We start from the raw sequence: 6,738 nt of genomic DNA on the forward strand, positions 1-6,738 counted from the left end.
TATGAAAACATGATAATTAACTCAAAGTAGACATTTGAATGCTGTGTATTATTTGCACTTCAGCTTCTCTTTTGAAACCCAGCATTGACATCTTCCTGATACTCCTTTATTGCCTGCTTTCCTGGAAACTGTCTTCCTTGGTCCCATCCAAAGCCACTGTCTGCTTTCTGCTGATTCCCCTAAAGGTTACATAAACACAGGCTTAATTTATAAAGACCGTTTCATGCCCAGCAAACCAGACTAGGAGATAACCGTCTTACTGCATCTCCAAATTACCGACCTCCAAATGTGCAGCGAACACTGGGTCTACAATTCTCCACTCCACTGACACCACTGATTGATGGGGAAGGTGACTGATCTCTTCCTCCAATACTGGCTAAAGGAATATCCCATCTTGCCACTCGAATTGGTCTCCTAAACCAGGCTTGTAAATTCAGAAACTCTGCGCTTGCAGAAAAAATGGAAATACTGGAAGATTTCCAAGCACACTATATACTAATAATGGTTCGCTTTTATATAGTGCTCTTCATTCATTGATCACCAAAGTTTTTTCATTGTCTTTTATGTGAGAGAGATGTGTGTTCTCTCCTTATTCCTTATGTCCTTGCTTATAATAAGGTCCATAAATTCCAAAGCCAGAAAGGACCACTGTGATCAGCTAATCTGACCTCCTGTATAACACAGGTCAGAGACCCTCTCCAAAATAATTCCTAGCACAGATATTTTAAAAAAGTGTCTGATCTTGATTTTAATATTGCCAATGATGGAGAATCTACAATGATCCTTAGTAAATTGTTCCAACAGATAATTACTACTCTCACCATTACAAAATTATGCCTTATTTCCAATCTGAACTTGTCTAGCTTCAACTTCCAGTCATTGGACTGTGTCATACTTTTCTTTGCTAGACCATTATCAAATATTGTTCCCCTTGTGGCTATTTATAAATTGTGATCAAATCACTCCTTAACCTTCTCTTTGTTAAGCAAAATAGATTGCAATCTTTGAGTCCATCACTATAAGGCACATGTTCTAATTTTGTCTAATCCTCTAATTCAATATCCTTCTTGAATTATGGACACCAGAACTGGATACAGCATTCCAGTTGCAGTCGCACCAGTACCTAATACAAAAATTAAATGACCGCTCTAGTTCTACTTGAGATTCTTTTTATGAATCCATCTTTTTACATATGTATGTAGCCCTTTGTTCACAGCATCCCAGTGGGAGCTCAGGTTCAGTTGATTGTCCACCATGACCCCAGATCTTTTTCAGAGTCACTGTATCCCAGGACAGAGGCCTCCATCCTCTCGGTATGGCCTACACTCCTTGTTCCTACATATTTACATTTACATTTAGCTGTATTAAAATGAATATTGTTTGCTTCAGCCCAGTTTACCTAGTGATCAAGATTATTCTCTATCTCTGAACTCTCCTCTTCATTATTCACCATTCCCCCAATTTTTGTGTCATCTTCAAACTTTATTAGTGACGATTTTATGTTTTCTTCCAGGTCATTGATAAAAATGTTATCTAGCTTAGGGCCAAGAACCAATTCCCCTAGGAACCCGCTTGCTCTGTGATGATTCCCCATTTCCAAATTACATTTTGAGACCTGTTACTTAGCCAGTTTATAATCCAGCCCTGACCACCAGGCTCACAATCCCCTTTTCTCCACAACTCTAACTCCTACCCCCATTCCCAGAACCTCCACCCTCAACTCACACTTGTTGCTGGATACAGAAAAGCAGGAGCAGAGGCAGCAGGGAAGAACTGTGGCTGTAGGGAGCACTATACACCCTTAAAACGTCAGAGAAGCTGGAAATCCTCCTCTGTTCTCCTCCCTTTATTGCTTGCAGTCCAGGTGCTGCAGGAACTCTAGGAGCATTGCAGAGAGCACTTAGATAAACAGCAGCCTAGACACTAGTGGCAGCTATGTGAGTCCAGCCTCTCAGATTTTCCTGCAGTGCATCAGCCACACAACACAATGTAGCTCATAGCTCTGCCATTATTGGTGGCGTCTGGCTCCTTTAGCCGCTCATGTCCACTTTCATTTTTTCTCAATGTTGTAATTCAGTCAACTCATAAATCACCCAAACTCCCCTGGAACAGAACATTCCAAAAGGCTTCTGTGAGATCTTTGGTTAAGATGCAAAGTGTCTCATTTGAGTTGTTCTGACCTAGACTCTTTACACAGGTTGTGACTAGGGGGGAGGGAGGGAGGCATAGGTGTTGTATCTCCTGGAGCTTATGTTCCAGCCAGCCACACAAACTCACTGTCTGAGCCCACTCCTGCAGCTTCCCTTTTGAAACCCAGCTTTCTCACTGGCCAGTTGTGGCTTCTTCCTGATTCTCCTTCATTGTCTGCCTTTCCTGAGAATTTTCTTGCTTGCTCCTATCCAAAGCCACTGTCTGCTTCCTGCAGATCCCTCAAAGGCTTCACAAACATAGGTTTAACATAGTTTATTGAGACAATCTCTCTCCCAGCAACCATACTAGGAGATAATTGTCTCCCTGCATCTCCAAATTACCTACCTCCAAATGAGGACTGAACATTGGGCTTACAATTCTCCACTCCACTTACATCTCTGATTGATGGGGAAGGTAACAGATCTCTTCCTCCAATGCCAGCTAATGGAATATCTCATTTTACCACCCAAACTGGTCTCCTAAGCCAGTGGTTTCAATCTGGGGTACAGTCAACAAAGGTCTTCCAGGGAGTAATAAAAAAGGTAATAATCGGAGATATACCAATCTCCTAGAACTGGAAGGGACCTTGAAAGGTCATTAAGTCCAGCCCCCTGCCTTCACTAGCAGGACCAATTTTTGCCCCAGATCCCTAAGTCGCCCCCTCAAGGATTGAACTCACAACCCTGGGTTTAGCAGGCCAATGCTCAAACCACTGAGCTCTAGATATTTGTCTAATTTTACAAAAGGCTTCATAAAAAGCACTAGTAAAGTCAGTACAAACTAAAATTGCATACAATGACTTGTTTATACTGCTCTTTATACTCTACAATGAAATGCAAGTACAATATTTGTATTCGAATCGATAAAAGTGGTGTTACGGAGATAGCTGGGAGTGCCGGTGGCGTAGGATCTGAGTGGGGAGTCCACATATCCAGATAGTCTTTCAGTGACAGTGCCGATTCCAGAGATGATGGGTCATCCAGGATTTCCAGGTTTGTGGATCTTGGGTAGTAGATAGAATAACTCCGGTCGGGGCTCCAAGGGAAGTTGATTTGTTCCTGTGCTAGTGTAGGGAGTGTCCTGAGTAGATGGTGCAGTTTCTTAATATATTCCTCAGTGGGATCTGAGGAAAGTGGTCTGTAGAATTTGGTATTGGAGAGTTGTCTGACAGTCTCCTTTTGGTAGTCACACCTGTTCATGATGACAACAGCACCTCCTTTATCAGCCTCTTTGATTATAATGTTAGGGTTGTTTCTGAGGCTCTGGATGGCACTGTGTTCTGCACGACAGGTTTTGTGGCAAGCGATGTTGTTTTCCCACAATTTCTGCCTGTGCATGTTGGCAGAAGCATTCTATATATAGGTCCAGACTGTCATTTCGACCCTCAGGAAGAGTCCATGTGGAGTTCTTCTTCTTGTGTTGTTGTGTATCAGTGCACTGTTCAGTGTTATCTTGAAAGTATTCTTTGAGTCAGAGAAGGCAAAAGTAGATTTCCAGATCACCACAGAACTGTATCTTCAGGACCAGACTTCAGAGAGAAACTGCTGCACTTCAGTTCATTTGCAAATTTGACACCATCAGCTCAGGATTAAACAAAGACTGTGAATGACTTGCCAACTACAAAAGCAGTTTCTCCTCCCTTGGTTTTCACACCTCAACTGCTAGAAGAGGGCCTTCATCCTCCCTGATTGAACTAACCTTGTTATATCTAGACATTCTTACCAGCATATTTATACCTGCCTCTGGAAATTTCCATTACATGCGTCTGACAAAGTGGGTATTCACCCACGAAAGCTCATGCTTCAATACGTCTGTTAGTCTATAAGGTGTCACAGGACTCTTTGTTGCTTTTTACAGATCCAGACTAACACGGCTACCCCGCTGATACTTGACAATATATAAAGGGTTTCCTCCTTGGGTAAAAGTGGGAATACTGTCAGGAAAAACCTTAGCAGAAACTATCCCTCTACTGATGATCACTTGGTGAGAGATCCATTGGACCCTACAAGATCTTTCAGGATGCGAGTCTGACTACAGTTATAATTATTACATAAGTTTTGTAGGATTTCCATATCATGGATAATTGTAACTTTACCTATTGCTTTAATAAATTTGTTGTACAGATAAGAGTTTGTACTTGTGATTCTGTCTGTTGTCATTATCCTTGACCTTTGTGTGTTCCTAGAACAGGGGTTCTCAAACTGGGGGGGTCAGAACCCCATGGGGGATCATGAGGTCATTAGATTGGGGGGAGTCGCGAGCTGTCAGCCTCAATCCCAAATCCCGCTTTGCCTCCAACATTTATAATAATGTTAAATATATTTAAAAAATGTTTTTAATTTATATGAGGGGGTGTAGCCTGATTTGGGGAGGGTTAGTAGGGACAGTGGAATTTATCCACTTAATTTAGTTTTATTTAATAATTAATTTCTAATTAATTAGTAATGTTAATAATAATTGATAGATATTAATAATATGGGTATGGCTCGCCAATATGTGTGATCAGAAGATAAAGTTCGTCTTGAATCAGGCTTCACAGAATTTATACAAGGAGATTGGGGTATGTGACAGAAAAACTATACTGAGACAGAATTAGTCAAACAAGACCTTTTATTTAAAATCAATGAAACAAGAAGTAAATGTAAAATGTTAAAAGCAGTATGAGATTACAAAGTTACAAAATATCACAGTTCTTTAAGAGATATGATATGATATTACACAGTTCTAATTCATTCTGAACGTAGGTGTTATTTTAAAAGGAAATAATAAAAAAAAAGACTGAGTATAAGTCTATAAACTAGAGGCTTTTAAAAGCCAAGCAGAACTTAGAACTTTATACTTACAGCTGAGAAAAGAAATACCATCAGTAGCTGACAGCCTTCAAAGGGGAGACGGAGTGAGACGATGGAAGATAGCTGGATGTATCGTCTACCTAATGGAGGATTGTCAACCTTTTTATAGGGAGAAATCCTTCCTCCTATGCCCAAATTTGTCTTTCCCCCATGGAAAGGTGAAGGTACCTGTTTTCATAGGTTGACCTTTTATGTGTGTATGGATGACAACTATCTACGTATCTTGTGGTGTACGTGTTAGATTTGTGGGCAAAAATATCCCACTCTTCACCCTAACTAGGTGAAAGGTTAGCAGACATTCAAAAAGTCCCTAGACAATTTGCGTAGGTTTATATCCTATTATTACTTTTCTGAGTAAGGGTCTTAAAGGTTGCTTTCAGCATCACAGAGGAAATAGGCCAGGATGTCTGGCCTAGAAGCTTCTAGGTATCTTGCATTACAGCTTATTGTAAATAATTCTATTAATCTATGCAGCCTACACATTTTTATTAAAAAGACATTTTATACAGACCAACAGATTAATCCTCAGGGCTACAGGGGTCGCACTCAGAGTCTTGCTGTGTGAAAGGGGTCACAGTAGAAAAGTTTGAGAACCCCTGTCCTAGAGCCTCCAAATCTGAGAGGAGCACCAGAGGCAATTTCACGTTGTTGAGTTTGAAACTGTAGCAACCAGAGCCAAACACATGGTGGTGTAATACAACAACTCTAAATTTTCTTTAAATATAATGAAATGCTACATTATTGTGTAGTATCAGAGGGGTAGCCGTGTTAGTCTGGATCTGTACATAGCAGAGGGGCATTGCTGGCATATGTTGGCGTATATTACATTAGTGGACGTGCAGGTGAATGAACCGGTGATGGTGTGGCTGATCTGGTTAGGTCCTCTGATGGTGTCGCTGGTGTAGATAGCCCCTCTGCTATGTACATCGGCCAAACTGGACAGTCTCTACGGAAAAGGCTAAATGGACACAAATCAGATATTAGGAATGGCAATATACAAAAACCTGTAGGAGAACACTTCAACCTCCCTGGCCACACAATAGCAGATCTTAAGGTGGCCATCCTGCAGCAAAAAAACTTCAGGACCAGACTTCAGAGAGAAACTGCTGAGCTTCAGTTCATCTGCAAATTTGACACCATCAGCTCAGGATTAAACAAAAACTGTGAATGGCTTGCCAACTACAAAACCAGTTTCTCCTCTCTTGGTTTTCACATCTCAGCTGCTAGAACAGGGCCTCATCCTCCCTGATTGAACTAACCTCGTTATCTCTAGCCTGCTTCTTGCTTACTTATATATACCTGCCCCTGGAAATTTCCACTACATGCATCCGACGAAGTGGGTATTCATCCACAAAAGCTCATGCTCCAAAACGTAAGTCTGTAAGGTGCCACAAGACTCTTTGCTGCTATTATTGTGTAGAGCAGCTCTCCCTTGGCACAGATGTCCCTCTTTTCTATTGGTGCACTAATCATGAAGTCTTTCCATACAGAGGTTTCCACAAGTTTGGAGGTGGGAGGGGCGAGCAAACAGCACAGCTACTAGAACCCTCCCTATGGCCCCCTGCTATCTTCTTCTATAGGTTTTGGCTCTATTCTCCACCATGTGGGTGGACAGTGGACATTTGACCTTACATGTCCAGAAAAGCAGTTTCATCACTGTTTGCTCTGCATATAACTTCTGTTTGATCTGTTTAAT

Source organism: Mauremys reevesii, linkage group 4, assembly GCF_016161935.1.
Source record: "Mauremys reevesii isolate NIE-2019 linkage group 4, ASM1616193v1, whole genome shotgun sequence".
Taxonomy (NCBI): Eukaryota; Metazoa; Chordata; order Testudines; family Geoemydidae; genus Mauremys; species Mauremys reevesii.